Genomic DNA, 19914 nt, shown 5'->3' on the forward strand with positions numbered 1-19914 from the left:
GGAAAGGTTGAGGAGACATACACGGTGTAGCTAGGGGAGCAGACATCATTGAACTATGTCATGTCAGTAAGAGCAGTTTTAGAGACCAGGGAAACAGACTTTCTGGAATGAAATACAAAGAACATTAACTCCTTCAAGAGGTCTTGATATAGAGGGGAGTAGAGTAATGTTCAGTGGATAGTGGTTGGGAGGGGTGAGCAGAACTTTAAGATTATAATTCAGGGCTGGGAAACCCAACAGAAAGGAACACTAGGCTAATGTGAGAGAGACGGGCAGGACTGTGAGAGCGACAACAGGGATGGAGCAAGCAGGGAAAGCAGAGATGGGAAAATGAGAGACTCACACAGACACGGGTCTAGCTTGTTTGGGGAAAGTGGGTGTACTGACACAGTGCTTCATGCTTCTTTGTGTAGTAAAAAAATAAATAAATAAAACAATATATGGAGAACAGAATGAAACAAAAACCAGCCAGCAGACTAGCAAAAAGGACCAGAATGGGGGTGGGGTAGGCACAGAGGTAAGTGAACCCTTTGGGGCACCGTCTCAGGAGAGTAGGACAGTGCAGCATCCCTGCTTGAAAAAGGACTGTGAATTTACATTGAAACCCGTTAGTCCCAATGTGTGTTTCTTTTCCAGTTATGTTCAATTGCTTTGACCTAACCAAGAGGAATGCAATGAGTTGGAGTTGTGGAGTTGTCAGGATAGACATATTTGATACGAGGAGAAAAGCAAGAGTCCTTAAGAGTGTTTGCTTGACCACTGCTGTCCCTCACAGCACTGTAAAACAATTGCCAAAGACTTTTTCGTTCAGGTCCCCAAGCTCCAGGTACCACAAAAGCTGTCAATTTTGATTAGCTGTCTACTTGTCCTTAGTCTTCCATTCTTTCATTAAAGAGTTCAGAATAGTAGTGATCCCCAGCCCTGAAAATTACATTTTTTTTTTGCCGTCCTTTCTTGTGTCTTGGCCATGAGTTGCTCTCTTATTATGCATTTCATTCCACAGTGGAACACTAGAAATATCTCTCTCACCCTCCTCAAATGAAAATGTGGTACTACTTGAACTTAACGCAGCTTTTTCTTGCCCTCACTGGGGAGGACAAGAAAAAGATGGAACCAGTTCCCTGGTGACTGGAGTCAGTGCGATCTGGTTTCAGACACCAAAGATTTGATGCAGGCAATAGCCCCATGAACAGCCAATTAATACTGTTGCTCACGTACCCTCTACTTACCCTCTAAAAGGCTTCCTGAGTGTGTCACGTTATGCCTGACTTGTAAACGTGTATGAGACAAATTCTGTGCAGGCGATGGTCTATCTTTAGCGCTTGCTGGAGGTTTTTGGCTCTTCTCCTCACCATGTGAAATGCTTCCGTGTCTCTGGCAATTCCCATGAGCTCTGCTTAACACAGACAGACACCTCAAAATATATTCCTGGACTCTAGACTGAGAATATCTCTCAAAGTCAGGCATCTGTACCCCAATTTATTTTCTCCCATTTTTAATTACAGGATTCATTATTATAAGAGACAGTATTTATTGAGCTCCATCTTAAAAATTTAAAGGGATTAATCACAGTACAATAGGTACTTGTGTTAATTCCATTCTATTGTCGAGGAAACTGAGTCACGAGGAGAGTAACCTGCTCATGGTGAGGGTGAATTATCAGAGCAGCAATCTGAACTCTTGATGTTTTGTTATGGGAGCTAATAATAACCACAGAGCCTCTATATAGTGTATTATGCTGAAATAAATAAGCAAGAAAAGGAGGTCACATTAGCTGATAGAATTCTTTATCTCCACTTTCCCGTTTCAGAATCAGAGTAAAAGAAATAAAAGCTTGTTGCACAATGCCAAGCAACCAGAGCTTCCAGGGACTAAGCCACTACCTAAAGACTATACATGGACTGACCCTGGACTCTGACCTCATAGGTAGCAATGAATAGCCTAGTAAGAGCACCAGTGGAAGGGGAAGCCCTGGGTCCTGCTAAGACTGAACCCCCAGTGATCATGATTGTTGGGGGTAGGGTGGTAATGGGGGGAGGATGGGGAGGGGAACACCCATAAAGAAGGGGAGGGGGGAGGGGGATGTTTGCCCGGAAACCGGGAAAGGGAATAACATTCGAAATGTAAATATGAAATACTCAAGTTATTAAAAAAAAAGTTTGTTGCACAGTCTACAGTATGAAATAATTTCTGTCTTACCTTTCAAAAATAGATTTTTTTAACTCAAATTAGCACAATCTTATATTGTCTAGCTGACTGGTTTATATCGTTACTATGTTGATTTTAATATCACCCACAATAGTCTCCTTGGTTTCTCCTTTATCAGAAATCAACATAGCCTCTTGAGGAAAGAAAAAAATCAAAGTTAGGATTTTAGATTGCTACCACTTAGATCAAAGTGTCAGAAGGCTATGGCCTTCTGTACCCTATGAGCTCTCCAGTCCAAGAATTAAATTATGCAAAATGTGAAATGTGATTTGTCTAGGAAAATAGCATGATCCAATCCTTTATTTTATTATTTTTCAGTAGACCTTTTCATGAAACCTATCAGGAAAATAACGGTCTAAAAGTTTATTAATTATAAGAGTTGCAAGGATATTGCCCACAGCCCAGTAATCATAACACCTATAACATACTAAACTCTACTTTTGCTCACAAGACTTTTTAATGCTAAAAACAGCATCAATGCCTGCACTACCAGGAAACAAGTTACTAATTGATAATCAAAAGAATCCAACTAATGTGTTTGCTGAGTGTGAACAAGGAAAGCTGTCACATTCAGAAGTTTCCAAATAGTTTTCTTTCTTTAGAACGTGTGTATCTTCCCAGGACAAGCGTCAAGGTTCTCACGTGTCTCTGTGTGTGTCATTGGCCACAGCTGAGTCAGAGCAGAAATGACTTTGAAACTATTGCAAATGACATTTTCTGTATTTGGCACCTGTGGCAGTCTGGATGTCCTCATCACATGAAAAGGTTGACAGAACAGTCATTTTAAAATTCGCCCAGCAAGGCTATAGAAGGTAGGTGAGCTGGCACCCCAGAAGATAAATTTCGAGGTCCGGGAATAGGGCTGTGCCTGTTATCACTCACACAGACCATTCTTCCTGTCATCGAGATGTCAGCAGCGTGTCTTTTGCTGTGAGGTGGTATGTTTTGGAGATACAAATACGAGAATATAATTTCCATCCACTTTAGGGAAGCGATAAAGTGTGAACACCAAACCACGACATGCCAATATTAAGCTAACCGCGAAGTTACATACAGCATTTAAACACTAGCCTCTCAACATACTAACAATATTTAACTGTCATCTCTTCTCCATAAATGATTATATTAATACTTCATGCCAGAAAACTTGTCTAAAAGTAGAGTTACTAAAACAAAAATGAACAGAAGCTCCTGATAGCTAGAAAAAAAAATACAAGCACTACCACCCAATAGAGAAAATAATACTCCTCTTGGCAATACCTTGGGGACCAATATCTCTATTTGTCTGCTCCTTACAGATGAGGAAGGTGAAATGGGAAAAGTGATGCCACGTGGGTTTTCTAAGAGCACTTAAATATAAAACCCAAAATTTAAATATGTCGATTTGTTTCTTTTCTAAGTCAAGATGGAAAATGTCTAAGACAGCACCTGTTTTTACCTAGAGTTTTGATTGCACACAGTGATTGTTAATAACTCTGTGCTTGTCCCAGAAGGAGCTGCATGAAAGGATCTACAGCATTGCTTCTCAACTGTAAGTCACAATCCCACTGGCAGTCCAATGACGCTTTCACAGAGGTCGCGTACCAGATATGTCGCTTATCAGATATCTACATTATGATTAACAACAGTAGCAGAATTACAATTGTGAAGTAGGAATGCAAATGACTTTATGGTTGTGGTTAACCACCCCATGAGGAAATGTATTAAAGACTGACAGTTCTAGAAGATTAAGAATCATTGCCCTAAGGCAAGAAAGATTTTCAACTAACAGAAGTGATTCTACCTGTTCTAAAGAAATTCTTCCTGTCAGAAAATGACCTTTAAACCTGTATGTCTCTTCTATATATGTTCTGACTAGCAATGCTCCCAACAAAAACATAGGTGTTAACAATGCTTAGTAAGAAAATAAATTATTTTGAGATCGGAAGTGTTGGACCTCCCACATTTACATGCTGTTTGCTGTGTGATCTGGTTCTCAGCCCTGTTCTGCTCATGTTTCAAAAGTACTTAAGTGGGGAGAGGAGCCTCGGCAGGGAAGAGCACTTGCTCAGTGTCTCAGTTTACTTCCCAGCATCCAGGCTGTGTGGCTTACAACCCCCTGAGCTCTAGCTGCAAGACATCTTCTGGCCTCTGCGAATGCCTACACTCATATGCATATAACACATGGTAGAAGAATAAAGTTAAATCTTTTCTTAAAAGTTATGAAATATTTCTTGATATGTATCTCTCTTGGCTATTTTTGTTGTCGACTTGACAACATTGGGAATTAACTAAAACCCCCGAATGGCTGAGCATACCTGTGATGGATGGTTTTTAGCTTAATTAAATCATTTGAAATGAAATATCTTTAATCTAGATCTTTTGAGGTGGGAAGACCCATCACTAATCTGGGTCGCACTTTCTGCTGGAAACCTATATACCGACATGAAGGAAGGAAGCACTTGCTCTTGCCTGCTTGCTTTCACACTCATTGGCAAGTCCATTACTTCATTGGCATTAAAGCCTACTTCTTCAGGATTCCAGAATATACTGAAGACCAGCTGAGACATCCAGCATTCCAGGATATACTGAAGACCAGCTGAGACATCCAGCATCGTGGACTGAACAAGTCCTGGATGTTTAGACTTTCTGGTCATAGGCAGTCATTTTTGGATTAGATAGAACACAGTCAGTAATTCTAATAAATCTCATATATATATATGTATATATGTATGTATATATATATATACATGTATATATGTATATCTCTAGAGAACCCTGACTTATAGTAACAAAGACCATCAAAATCATGTTGAGGTCTTGAACTAAATTTTTTATCATGAATGACCACATATTTAAATAACACATAAGTGACTTAGTGTACAAAAATTGTTAAGCATTTTATTTTAAGAGCAATATTGGACTAGTAAAAGATTAGGTTTTAAGTAATACCAATGGATCAGGTGAAATGGTTCAGTGGCTTAAAGGTGCTTACCCCCAAGCCTTTTGACCTGAGTTTGATACTCAGAACCCAACAGTAGAAGAGGAGACTGAACTTCTGAAAACTACCATCTGACTCACACATGTACATGGTGTATGTTGGCCACCCACATACACAGACACATGCACATACACAAAAAGTAAAATTTAAGATATAAGTACTATAAATGATTAAAATAGGTAAAACAGGTCTTAATCCCCAAATATAGACAAAAGTAAATATTTTCTTTTATTTTTCTGTTAACATACCCATCAAATGTTTAATGTATATACTCTATAAATCTGTTATTTTGTTTGGTTTTTCTTTTAGTAATAGACGAATGAACTTAAAATCCTACTTAGGAAGCATGTTGATATAAAATTCTTTAATACTTGCAAAAGAGGCGCTAATATAGATAAAATGCCAGGCCACTTTAAGACTGGGCAGTGAATACTCACATAAGATTTTGACACATGAGAGTCTACATTAGATGATAGAGGCCTGTGGTAAACTATGCCATCTCTAGTATATGTACCTTGGGAAGAAAACAAGGAGGAGAAGAGGAAGGAGAATGAAGTAGGACAGGAGAGAGAAGAAGAAAGGAAGGACGATGAAGAACAAAGGACAGGAAGAGATGAAAAAGTTTCTCTAATTTTGTCTGTGTGTGAAATTTCTCTTTTCTCAACCATCTTTCTTGAAAACAATTATTCTCATTCTGGCCTGTCTCTGTAATAGAGAAATTCTTCTCTATGACATCTAGAATCCCCACAAGTTGTTCATCATCACGGCGTTCTTGTGTAATGAGCACTAAAAATGTGATTACATTAGGTAATTGGTAAATGTGTAAAAATGAGAACCACGGCACAAATTAGATATCAAACTATAACTTTTTCTGTTATTTATATAAAGCCAAATATACCAGGAAAAAATCTTTTTTAAAGAATACATAGTGTCACATACTTTGATGAGAACAACGATAAAACCATCAAAAATAGTGGGCCATTAACATATACAGAAAAACATGATTTGCAAAACTAAGTTCAGAGCAGTAATATGAATCTCAGTTACATTGTATTATGTTTCCATAATACCTTTAAAGGAATACTACCTCTGATCTCAGAGGAATTCTGATACAGACATAGCTGACATTTTTCATATTTTTCCAATAGTTTCTTAAAGATAATATTAGTACATGTCAATTATGTGTAACAATGGGTTTCATGATGGCAGTTTCATACATACAGACAATGATTTGATCACATTCATGCCTTTTACCATTTCTCATCCATCCTTCCTCCCCTCATCATCCTCTTCTACTTCCCACAAAGCCCCAGGAAGCTATCTTTCTCAAGGGTCTATTACTATTGTTTTTATTCAAGGCCTCATGTATTCTGAGCTGAACCTGAATCCACTGTGTACCTGAGAATGACTTTGAACTCCTAGTCTTGCTTCTAGCTCTAAAATGTTGGAGCAGCAGCCATGCACTGTCATGGCCAACATTTCAGCAGTATCAGTTATAATCACGGTTCACATTCCTTCTGTATACCAGCTTTCCTTGACTGAAAACAACATTCTGTACAATTCCACTCAATTGATGATTTCTCGGCAGATCTTCTTCACCCTAGCAGGAAAATGCCCAGTCCAGCCTGGCATTTAGACTCTGGATGATGGCTAAGAGTGGTATAGATTGGAGTTATAGCACATGCCTGGTGCTAAGATATTCATATGTTTCTCGAGTTAGACTTACAAATAGTATAGTATCTTAAAGGTAGATCTCAAACCACATAATAATTAACATATAAACAAATATACAATAAACACACACATATGTGCACATGCACACACATACACAGGAAAACACAGGAATGAATATATATATATATATATATATATATATATATCTCCAAAGTTAGTTTTCATACCATCATTCTCATTAGTCACTGAAGAAAATGATTACCAGTGGACTCAAGTTTAATATTGTTTTCATATAGATAACATATAGTCAGAAGGAACTGGATCTTGTGTATTCTGAGCTTCATATGGTTTGAGAATTGTATCATGGGTGTTCTGAGCTGTTTGCCTAATATCCACTTATCAGTGAGTATGTTCATACCATGTGTGTTCTTTTGTGACTGGGTTACCTCACTCTGGAAGATATTTCCATTTGCCTGCAGATTTCATGAAGTCATTGTTTTTAATAGCTGAGTAGTACTCCACTGTGCAAATGTACAGCATTTTCTGTATCCATTCTTGGGAAGCCAACTGTTTACAATATGGTCTTGCTTGTACTAACTTGTTATAATAGAAAGCTTAGAATGTGCTTTGCTTTTCCTGTGGCACCAACATTAAAGTAGTCTAGTACCTCTCAAAACTTGTCTTACTTCAAGCAGCCTTTGAATTTTAGGCGTTCACATACTAATCTTATCCCAGCATAGGCATTCTCAAGAAAAATCTGTTGGAAGAATAGAGTTCAGCTTTCCAATGATTGTGACATAAGAAAGACATAACCAATATAAAATATATAGAAGGAATTAAATAATGTTGCTGAATATGATTTTTATAGCAACAGTCCAGCCCATCCGAGGTACTGCTCACTTGTATGACCAGAGATTCCTAAGAAGGACTGAAGCAACCACACTTTGGTCTTCCTTCTTCTTGAGCTTCATGTGGTCTGTGAATTGTATCGTGGGTATTTCGAGCTTTTGGTCTAATAATCACTTATCAGTGAGTGCATACCATGTATGCTCTTTTGTGACTTGGTTACCTCACTGAGAATGATATTTTCTAATTCCATCCATTTGCCTAAGAATTTCATGAAGTACCACATTGTCTATATCCATTTCGCTGTTGAAGGACATCTTTTTTTTTCCAGCTTCTAGCTATTATAAATAAAGCTGCTGTGAACATAGTGGAGCATGTGTTCTTGTTATATTTTGGAGCATACCAGGGGTGGTATAACTAAAATTTCAAATTTTCTGAGGGACTGCCAGACTGATTTCTAGAGCAGTTGTACCAGCTTGCAATCCCACCAAAAATGGAGGAATGTTTCTCTTTCTCTACACCCTCGCCAGCATCTGTTGTCACCTGAGTGAAGTGAACAAGTTCATTCAGGATCTAAAACTGGAAATAGAAACCATAAAGAAATCACAAAGGGAGACAACCATGGAGGTAGAAAATCTAGGAAAGAGATTAGGAATTCTTATTTTCCTATAATAATGCTTATTTTCATTTCAGTGCTACTTTGCTTCTTGTTACTTTAACAACTTCCTTCCTTATTCTTCCAACTATGGAAAACAAAGTGTCGTTTTAAAATTGTGAAAGGAATGTGATTGTTTTAATAAACAGAACAAACATTTCATTTAAATCGCCTCCATATCCCAGTGCTTCATGCTTTTGACCTTCATAACTGTATCTTTTGGGTCTGTTGCTCGGCTCTGGCATTTAATGAATTGGTGAGGTTGGTCACTATCATTGTTTTGAAGAAATGTCAGACAGGAGCTAACTTTTACATGATTTCTTTTGGCTCATGGTTTGAAAGATAGGGTCCACCATGTAAGGTAAGGGATGGTGGGTCCTGGCAGTGGGAACATGTGGGAGGTGGTTACAGTTTCTCGAGAAGTCAGGACACTGATGATTACTAGGCATTGTTCACTTTCTTCCTGTTCAGTTTGTATCCCCAGTGGTACTTACTGCATTAGGGTTAAATAAAGGAATTCTGGAGGCTAAGTGCTTGAATTTAAACCTTGTTGTCTCTGTGCCATCACAATCACACGTGACTGTTCAAGATCATTTTTTCTATTAGTGTTTTATCTCCCTGTAAATAAAGAGGGAATTACTGACACTACTGCTCAGCAAACACAGGAAGACAAGAAATACAAGTTTTCACTGTGTGATTTACACTAGTCAGTTCTAGCAATCTAAAAATGGGATAGTATTTATAGCAGTTTAGGAAGATTTCCATCTAAAATGAATCAAAATAATAAAATAGGATATGAGTAAGGACATTAACACTTTATACCTACTGTAGCCCCTTTACATTCAGGCAAGGGCTACAGCAAGGCTGAATCTAAGTTCCCTTCTTAGAAACGTAATTAGAAGGCTGTTTAATCTTTCATTTCTATGTAAGAAAATAGGCTCAAGAGATAATCTCCTTTATTTATTCATTCATTCCAGTACTGTTTGTTGAAATTTTGAAAAACACTAGCCCAAGAATCAGGGCCTGTGTTCAAAATTTCATTTCAATTAAACCAAAATGTTTCTATTCTAGATCAGTGAGGAATCATTGTCTACAGAGAAGTACCAAATACAAACTTTCAATATCATGAATTGATAGTTATTAAATCATGGCTAATAAATGTTCAAAAGATATCTACATAAGAAGAAAACATAAAAAAGATAAAAGAATACGTTTCATCCCTTCTAATACAAGTCCTTTAAAATGAACGCTCTATCTTCCCATGGCAATGTCTCAGGGAATCTATAGTCACAATATTAGACCACTACATATTTCCTACGAGAGTATGAATGTTCTCTGTCAGCTTGAATTACCGTCATTACCCACAAAATTTCTTTGTATTATTTTTCTAATAAAATTTAATTACCCAAATACAGCAGGTCTCCCACTCCCTCCCCCAGTTCTGGGCATTTTGATTTTACCATCGTTATCATCTTTAACAGCTGTGGAAATATGTAGTCACAAAGCAAGATGCCAAAGTAATTTTAAGGAGACATTTGATAAACACGATTTGTTCACTTTTTTATGTTGATTCTCCAAGCTGTGGTTAGATGTAAGCTCTTGAAAGCTGCTTTGTTTGGGCTGAATGTCTAAGCTGTGATTCAAGTGGTTTCTTCCTGTATTTCCCACTGAGAGACTAGTTTCCTGGCCCCTGTGCTCTCCTGGCAGAAAATGACAGACACCAAAGGGAGTAATTTGGTTCAAAGATTTTTGACATTTTAATCCTTATTTATTACTTTACATCCCATATCCAAACCCTAACTGACACTGCAATGAACCATAGATTCTTAGTTTCACAGATCTTAGAAGGAAGGAAGCCAAGAATCTGATACAGACACTCTTAACACCACAGCCTGACTAAGGCATGGAATCAGAGAATCTCTCGGCTTCTTCCTCTGGCATTGATATTCAAAGGTATCTAACTTGTAAATATGAAGCAAATAAAATTAGGCTATGTTAATATAAAAAGTTTGAAATTTTTAAGTTTTTAATCTGATTATCCTGGTATGTTTTGAGTTCGAAAACTAAGAATAACCATTAATGGTTATTGCAAAACTTAAGATGTAGCTCTGTAGTAGGATGCTGTCTTTCATTATACAAAGCTTTTGGTTAGATCCAGCAAAACACATACATACACACACACACACACACACACACACACACACACACACACACACACACTATTCCTTAACTTACAATCACAGTTAAGTTCTGAACTCATTTTCCTAGATGTTTAGCTAATTGAATTGAACCTCTGGTTGCTAGTAGAAAGACATCATACAATTATCCAGTTCAAGAGACAACACTGACTTGAAGAATCACTATGGTTGAATGAATCAAATAAGTGAATCTTGTAAAGCAGGGTTAAGAACAAATATAAATTCCTGGTTATGCAACACCGTAAATACCTCACTGTAAGTTAGTGCAGTCTTCCCCTACATGAGCATCAGATCAACCAGAACCCTTGATCTGTACCAGACAGAGTTCCAGAGAGCTGGATCTCATCAGCTCAAGATCAAAGATGTAGAAACAAGGTTCCCACACTTGTCTTCTATAAAGGCACCAGGCATCCTCTCAAACCACAGAGTCAGAATTTCTTTCTCCTTCTTTCTTTCTTTCTTTCTTTCTTTCTTTCTTTCTTTCTTTCTTTCTTTCTTTCTTCTTTCCTTTCTTCTTTCTCTCTTTCTTTATCTATTACTTTATTATAACTAGTCCTTTCTGCTTCCTGATCCAGGCATTTGAATGATTTGTTACACAATGGAAAGTATTGTATTTATCCAGACAGATAACAAAGTGAAAGCTTTCTTCAGGCACGAGCAGACCTGTAGTTGAAAACCAACCCTGTAAAGCAAGTTGAGACTGTAGGCAACACCATATCCCTAGAATATGTTCCTCAAGTTCTTACCATTCCCTCTTCACAGTACTGATACAAGTTAAGTAGCCATAACCCTATTCAGCAAAGTCCACAGTTCATACACGTTCTCTTTTTACCTGCGAACAGGTGAGGAAGAACACTTGCAGATTCATTGGTTATTCTATGTTGATTGATAGTCACAACATTGTAGCTTATAGAGGCTGACATTATTAAATTGGCTGTCCATAGTAACCCAGTAAATTACCCATGGAATGCATATTTTTGTTATTGTGGCCCATGTATTTATAAGTTTTTCCACATCCTTTTGCAAACAGTTGAAGTGGTTTCAGTTGAAGGCAACGTTTTGAGTCTCTGAGTCATTAATTTAATAATGATGAAATAAATAATTGAATATATATATGATTAAATCTAGTCCTAAAGTCCATATTCTATTTTTTCTTAAATGAGAGCATTTCCCCACTTCTTACTGATTACTGTGGACATTATCATCACGCTTGCTATGGACACTATCATACTACAGGTAGGCAGTAGTCTGATTGCTAAATCATAACTTTCAAGAATTAGAAGTCTTTACTTCTTTGTTTTTTCCTGTCCCAATGAGATGCTACATAGTCATAAGATAAATGGAAGTAAATAGACAATGCTTCATGCTATAGTAGCAAAGGAAACGTACATGGGGAAATTCAGCATTTATTATGAAATGTGTAAATAGCAAGATAATAGGAATATAGCTACTTTCTAGTAAGTAGTGAGGCAGTTTTTCTCTCACTTAGTTTTCTGGGGAAACTTTACTTCTGAGAAAATCATTTTCAGTGGTCAACACAAAACACAAGTCCCAGGATTAAGCGTGACTATGTCTTCACTACCTTGGCATTGTTTCTCTATACTGGTACCACTACTTCTGTCACATGGACTTTAGTTCCAAGTACTTTAAAAAGAACGGATGGTTAAAATTCTCTCTAATTTGTTTTTATACTAATGGTAAGATCTTGTTGCTAAAGACATACATAATCTTGTAGTATACAAAGAAGTCGAGCAAGAACTGTGTTAGAAGTTCCTTTCCTGCTGGCTAGTTTTCATGGTACTAGAAGAGCTAGCTGCAAGGCAAGAAATGATTTCTGGTCCCCAAAGAGAGTTATCAGTTTATAAGTCTCAGAAACTATTGGAAATGTAAGTGTAGGGCTAATACATACAAAGAAATCCAAAGCAGAGAATTCATGTCTTGTCTTCAAAAAAGACAAAAACAAAACAAAACACCTCCCAAAGGGAAATAATGGAAAGAAGGGAATAACATTTGGACACTAAAAAATATTGCCTTTGTTTGCATTTGCATGTAGAGAATCAAATACCTTACTATTTTGCTACATTGTGCTTTACATTCCTGTGGTGGATTTCATCCCATTCCCTCTTCATGAATTTTACAAAGAAAGGAAAAGTCTAAAGTGTTCAGAATTTCCTGCCATAATAAATCACATCATGATGAATCTAAATGATTGTCACCTATTGTCCTTGATTCTGGTATTTTTTCCTTTCTCAATCTGCGTGTCCTTCAACACCCACCACGTTTCCTCATGCCTGCTGAGGTCAATAGTGGGGAACTGTAGATGAGTCAAAGACCCAAACTGCCTGATAGCCAGTCCCCAGCCTCACATCATGAGACTAACCCCACTGCTTACTCAAATGCAGGTACTATTTTATACTGCATGCTTTATTACTGCCAAATGGGCAACTTCTAATAAAGGAGATGATTCAGGAATAAGTAAATTAGAAAAGATTATATCCTTCTACAGAAAATTACATGGAAAGTCAAATTTCTCTATGTCATAGTTTGTGGTTTTGTTATAATGGAATGTTTCAATCCGAGTTTCCACTTAGCATTTAAATTCTTATAGCCACGGCTTTGAATCTGCATATAGAAAAATGTGACTTAAAAGAAAAAAAGTGCATCAGTAACATTAACCTAAAATTGGATAAAGAAAACAAAGTTCGAAAATTATTTAGTTCCATATGAAATGCTGTGATTCAAAAACAAACTTTAAGAGGTAATAAGTTTTACATTTCTACACTCTTAAAATTTTAAAACATCTTTTTAAAATGTGACTATTGAATACATTCTCTGCATTATGATTTATATCAAAATTAATATCTTCTCTGACAGATAAAGGAGAGTAAGCTGAAACACTTTAAGAGAGGAATGGGACAAGCTTTCTTATATTCTTATCTATTGGATATGTGTTAGTCTGAAGAGTAGGATGACTGGCCTAGGAAAAAGACCTCAGTATTCTTATTGGAGATGGAATTCTTGAAACAAAACCAAAATCCTACTCTGGAAGAATTTAACAAATCCATGATCGGTTATTTGCTTGTGAAGATCAAGCCTATAAAGAACGCCAGGATGAACGAGAAGGGTGAGCACATCATTTAGTTAATATGTCTTATACACAAATCAATAAATACTGTTTCAAACAGTAAATCCCAAATAAATCGCCTTGTATTGTTGAGGGATTTACTTTTTTTTTTTTTTTTTTTTTATTAACTTGAGTATTTCTTATATACATTTCGAGTGTTATTCCCTTTCCCGGTTTCCGGGCAAACATCCCCCTCCCCCCTCCCCTTCCTTATGGGTGTTCCCCTCCCAACCCTCCCACCATTGCCGCCCTCCCCCCATAGACTAGTTCACTGGGGGTTCAGTCTTAGCAGGACCCAGGGCTTCCCCTTCCACTGGTGCTCTTACTAGGATATTCATTGCTACCTATGGGGTCAGAGTCCAGGGTCAGTCCATGTATAGTCTTTAGGTAGTGGCTTAGTCCCTGGAAGCTCTGGTTGCTTGGCATTGTTGTACTTTTGGGGTCTCGAGCCCCTTCAAGCTCTTCCAGTTCTTTCTCTGATTCCTTCAATAGGGGACCTATTCTCAGTTCAGTGGTTTGCTGCTGGCATTCGCCTCTGTATTTGCTGTATTCTGGCTGTGTCTCTCAGGAGCGATCTACATCCGGCTCCTGTTGGTCTGCACTTCTTTGCTTCATCCATCTAGTCCAATTGGGTGGCTGTATATGTATGGGCCAAATGTGGGACAGGCTCTGAATGGGTGTTCCTTCAGTCTCTGTTTTAATCTTTGCCTCTCCCTTCCCTGCTAAGGGTATTCTTTTTCCTCATTTAAAGAAGGAGTGAAGCATTCACATTTTGATCATCCGTCTTGAGTTTCGTTTGTTCTAGGGATCTAGGGTAATTCAAGCATTTGGGCTAATAGCCACTTATCAATGAGTGCGTACCATGTATGTCTTTCTGTGATTGGGTTAGTTCACTCAGGATGATATTTTCCAGTTCCAACCATTTGCCTACGAATTTCATAAACTCGTTGTTTTTGATAGCTGAGTAGTATTCCATTGTGTAGATGTACCACATTTTCTGTATCCATTCCTCTGTTGAAGGGCATCTGGGTTCTTTCCATTTTCTGGCTATTATAAATAAGGCTGCGATGAACATAGTGGAGCACGTGTCTCGTTTATATGTTGAGGCATCTTTTGGGTATATGCCCAAGAGAGGTATAGCTGGATCCTCAGGCAGTTCAATGTCCAATTTTCTGAGGAACCTCCAGACTGATTTCCAGAATGGTTTTACCAGTCTGCAATCCCACCAACAATGGAGGAGTGTTCCTCTTTCTCCACAACCTCGCCAGCATCTGCTGTCACCTGAGTTTTTGATCTTAGCCAATCGCACTGGTGTGAGGTGAAATCTCAGGGTTGTTTTGATTTGCATTTCCCTTATGACTAAAGATGTTGAACATTTCTTTAGGTGTTTCTCAGCCATTCGGCATTCCTCAGCTGTGAATTCTTTGTTTAGCTCTGAACCCCATTTTTTAATAGGGTTATTTGTTTCCCTGCGGTCTAACTTCTTGAGTTCTTTGTATATTTTGGATATAAGGCCTCTATCTGTTGTAGGGTTGGTAAAGATCTTTTCCCAATCTGTTGGTTGCCGTTTTGTCCTAACCACAGTGTCCTTTGCCTTACAGAAGCTTTGCAGTTTTATGAGATCCCATTTGTCAATTCTTGATCTTAGAGCATAAGCCATTGGTGTTTTGTTCAGGAAATTTTTTCCAGTGCCCATGTGTTCCAGATGCTTCCCTAGTTTTTCTTCTATTAGTTTGAGTGTGTCTGGTTTGATGTGGAGGTCCTTGATCCACTTCGACTTAAGCTTTGTACAGGGTGATAAGCATAGATCGATCTGCATTCTTCTACATGTTGCCCTCCAGTTGAACCAGCACCATTTGCTGAAAATGCTATCTTTTTTCCATTGGATGGTTTTGGCTCCTTTGTCAAAAATCAAGTGACCATAGGTGTGTGGGTTCATTTCTGGGTCTTCAATTCTATTCCATTGGTCTATCTGTCTGTCTCTGTACCAATACCATGCAGTTTTTATCACTATTGCTCTGTAATACTGCTTGAGTTCAGGGATAGTGATTCCCCCTGAAGTCCTTTTATTGTTGAGGATAGCTTTAGCTATCCTGGGTTTTTTGTTATTCCAGATGAATTTGCAAATTGTTCTGTCTAACTCTTTGAAGAATTGGATTGGTATTTTGATGGGGATTGCATTGAATCTGTAGATTGCTTTTGGTAAAATGGCCATTTTTACTATATTAATCCTGCCAATCCATGAGCATGGGAGATCTTTCCATCTTCTGAGGTCTTCTTCAATTTCTTTCTTCAGTGTCTTGAAGTTCTTATTGTACAGATCTTTTACTTGCTTGGTTAAAGTCACACCGAGGTACTTTATATTATTTGGGTCTATTATGAAGGGTGTCGTTTCCCTAATTTCTTTCTCGGCTTGTTTCTCTTTTGTATAGAGGAAGGCAACTGATTTATTTGAGTTAATTTTATACCCAGCCACTTTGCTGAAGTTGTTTATCAGCTTTAGTAGTTCTCTGGTGGAACTTTTGGGATCACTTAAATATACTATCATGTCATCTGCAAATAGTGATATTTTGACCTCTTCTTTTCCGATCTGTATCCCTTTGATCTCCTTTTGTTGTCTGATTGCTCTGGCTAGAACTTCAAGAACTATATTGAATAAGTAGGGAGAGAGTGGGCAGCCTTGTCTAGTCCCTGATTTTAGTGGGATTGCTTCAAGTTTCTCTCCATTTAGTTTAATGTTAGCAACTGGTTTGCTGTATATGGCTTTTACTATGTTTAGGTATGGGCCTTGAATTCTTATTCTTTCCAGGACTTTTATCATGAAGGGGTGTTGAATTTTGTCAAATGCTTTCTCAGCATCTAATGAAATGATCATGTGGTTCTGTTCTTTCAGTTTGTTTATATAATGGATCACGTTGATGGTTTTCCGTATATTAAACCATCCCTGCATGCCTGGGATGAAGCCTACTTGATCATGGTGGATGATTGTTTTGATGTGCTCTTGAATTCGGTTTGCCAGAATTTTATTGAGTATTTTTGCGTCGATATTCATAAGGGAAATTGGTCTGAAGTTCTCTTTCTTTGTTGTGTCTTTGTGTGGTTTAGGTATAAGAGTAATTGTAGATTCGTAGAAGGAATTCGGTAGGGCTCCATCTGTTTCAATTTTGTGGAATAGTTTGGATAATATTGGTATGAGGTCTTCTATGAAGGTTTGACAGAATTCTGCACTAAACCCATCTGGACCTGGGCTCTTTTTGGTTGGGAGACCTTTAATGACTGCTTCTATTTCCTTAGGAGTTATGGGGTTGTTTAACTGGTTTATCTGTTCCTGATTTAACTTTGATACCTGGTATCTGTCTAGGAAATTGTCCATTTCCTGAAGATTTTCAAATTTTGTTGAATATAGGTTTTTATAGTAAGATCTGATGATTTTTTGAATTTCCTCTGAATCTGTAGTTATGTCTCCCTTTTCATTTCTGATTTTGTTAATTTGGACGCACTCTCTGTGTCCTCTCGTTAGTCTGGCTAAGGGTTTATCTATCTTGTTGATTTTCTCAAAGAACCAACTTTTGGTCCTGTTGATTCTTTCTATGGTCCTTTTTGTTTCTACTTGGTTGATTTCAGCTCTGAGTTTGATTATTTCCTGCCTTCTACTCCTCCTGGGTGTATTTGCTTCTTTTTGTTCTAGAGCTTTTAGGTGTGCTGTCAAGCTGCTGACATATGCTCTTTCCTGTTTCTTTCTGCAGGCACTCAGCGCTATGAGTTTTCCTCTTAGCACAGCTTTCATTGTGTCCCATAAGTTTGAGTATGTTGTATCTTCATTTTCATTAAATTCTAAAAAGTTTTTAATTTCTTTCTTTATTTCTTCCTTGACCAGGTTATCATTGAGTAGAGCATTGTTCAATTTCCACGTATATGTGGGCATTCTTCCCTTATTGTTATTGAAGACCAGTTTTAGGCCGTGGTGGTCCGATAGCACGCATGGGATTATTTCTATCTTTCTGTACCTGTTGAGGCCCGTTTTTTGACCAATTATATGGTCAATTTTGGAGAAAGTACCATGAGGAGCTGAGAAGAAGGTATATCCTTTTGCTTTAGGATAGAATGTTCTATAAATATCCGTTAAGTCCATTTGGCTCATGACTTCTCTTAGTCTGTCGACATCACTGTTTAATTTCTGTTTCCATGATCTGTCCATTGATGAGAGTGGGGTGTTGAAATCTCCCACTATTATTGTGTGAGGTGCCATGTGTGTTTTGAGCTTTAGTAAGGTTTCTTTTACGTATGTAGGTGCCCTTGTATTTGGGGCATAGATATTTAGGATTGAGAGTTCATCTTGGTGGATTTTTCCTTTGATGAATATGAAGTGTCCTTCCTTATCTTTTTTGATGACTTTTAGTTGGAAATTGATTTTATTTGATATTAGAATGGCTACTCCAGCTTGCTTCTTCTGACCATTTGCTTGGAAAGTTGTTTTCCAGCCTTTCACTCTGAGGTAGTGTCTGTCTTTGTCTCTGAGGTGTGTTTCCTGTAGGCAGCAGAATGCAGGGTCCTCGTTGCGTATCCAGTTTGTTAATCTATGTCTTTTTATTGGGGAGTTGAGGCCATTGATATTGAGAGATATTAAGGAATAGTGATTATTGTTTCCCTTTATATTCATATTTGGATGTGAGGTTATGTTTGTGTGCTTTCATTCTCTTTGTTTTGTTGCCAAGACGATTAGTTTCTTGCTTCTTCTAGGGTATAGCTTGCCTCCTTATGTTGGGCTTTACCATTTATTATCCTTTGTAGTGCTGGATTTGTAGAAAGATATTGTGTAAATTTGGTTTTGTCATGGAATATCTTGGTTTCTCCATCAATGTTAATTGAGAGTTTTGCTGGATACAGTAACCTGGGCTGGCATTTGTGTTCTCTTAGGGTCTGTATGACATCAGTCCAGGATCTTCTGGCCTTCATAGTTTCTGGCGAGAAGTCTGGTGTGATTCTGATAGGTCTCCCTTTATATGTTACTTGACCTTTTTCCCTTACTGCTTTTAATATTCTTTCTTTATTTTGTGCGTTTGGTGTTTTGACAATTATGTGACGGGAGGTGTTTCTTTTCTGGTCCAATCTATTTGGAGTTCTGTAGGCTTCTTGTATGCCTATGGGTATCTCTTTTTTTAGGTTAGGGAAGTTTTCTTCTATGATTTTGTTGAAGATATTTACTGGTCCTTTGAGCTGGGAGTCTTCACTCTCTTCTATACCTATTATCCTTAGGTTTGATCTTCTCATTGAGTCCTGGATTTCCTGTATGTTTTGGACCAGTAGCTTTTTCCGCTTTACATTATCTTTGACAGTTGAGTCAATGATTTCTATGGAATCTTCTGCTCCTGAGATTCTCTCTTCCATCTCTTGTATTCTGTTGGTGAAGCTTGTATCTACAGCTCCTTGTCTCTTCTTTTGGTTTTCTATATCCAGGGTTGTTTCCATGTGTTCTTTCTTGATTGCTTCTATTTCCATTTTTAATTCCTTCAACTGTTTGATTGTGTTTTCCTGGAATTCTTTCAGGGATTTTTGCCATTCCTCTCTGTAGGCCTCTACTTGTTTATTAATGATTTCCTGTGTTTCCCTAAGTGTGTTCATGTCTTTCTTGAAGTCCTCCAGCATCATGATGAAATATGATTTTGAAACTAGATCTTGCTTTTCTGGTGTGTTTGGATATTCCATGTTTGTTTTGGCGGGAGAATTGGGCTCCGATGATGGCATGCAGTCTTGGTTTCTGTTGCTTGGGTTCCTGCGCTTGCCTCTCGCCATCAGATTATCTCTAGTGTTACTTTGTTCTGCTATTTCTGACAGTGGCTAGACTGACCTATAAGCCTGTGTGTCAGGAGTGCTGTAGACCTGTTTTCCTCTCTTTCAGTCAGTTATGGGGACAGTGTGTTCTGCTTTCCGGCGTGTAGTTTTTCCTCTCTACAGGTCTTCAGCTGTTCCTGTGGGCCTGTGTCTTGAGTTCACCAGGCAGCTTTCTTGCGGCAGAAAATTTGGTCTTACCTGTGGTCCCGAGGCTCAGGTTCGCTCGTGGGGTGCTGCCCAGGGGCTCTCTGCAGCGGCAGCAACCAGGAAGACCTGTGCCGCCCCTTCCGGGAGCTTCAGTGCACCAGGGTTCCAGATGGTCTTTGGCTTTTCCTCTGGCGTCCGAGATGTGTGTGCAGGGAGCAGTCTCTTCTGGTTTCCCAGGCTTGTCTGCCTC

General features: G+C 38.1%; 1 long non-coding RNA gene across 1 annotated transcript in view; it reads left to right on the forward strand.

Annotated features, from left to right (window-relative positions):
• The first annotated feature begins 3588 nt into the window (after nt 1–3588).
• The window catches only part of LOC147998661 (uncharacterized), a 62710-nt gene continuing 46384 nt past the window's right edge, over nt 3589–19914 (forward strand). Inside the window, exon 1 of the long non-coding RNA XR_015645230.1 lies at nt 3589–3739. This is a non-coding gene — a long non-coding RNA (uncharacterized LOC147998661). The remainder of the gene's footprint in view (nt 3740–19914) is intronic.

This window comes from Rattus norvegicus, chromosome 20, assembly GCF_021556685.1.
Source record: "Rattus norvegicus strain SHRSP/BbbUtx chromosome 20, alternate assembly SHRSP_T2T, whole genome shotgun sequence".
NCBI classification, from domain to species: Eukaryota; Metazoa; Chordata; class Mammalia; order Rodentia; family Muridae; genus Rattus; species Rattus norvegicus.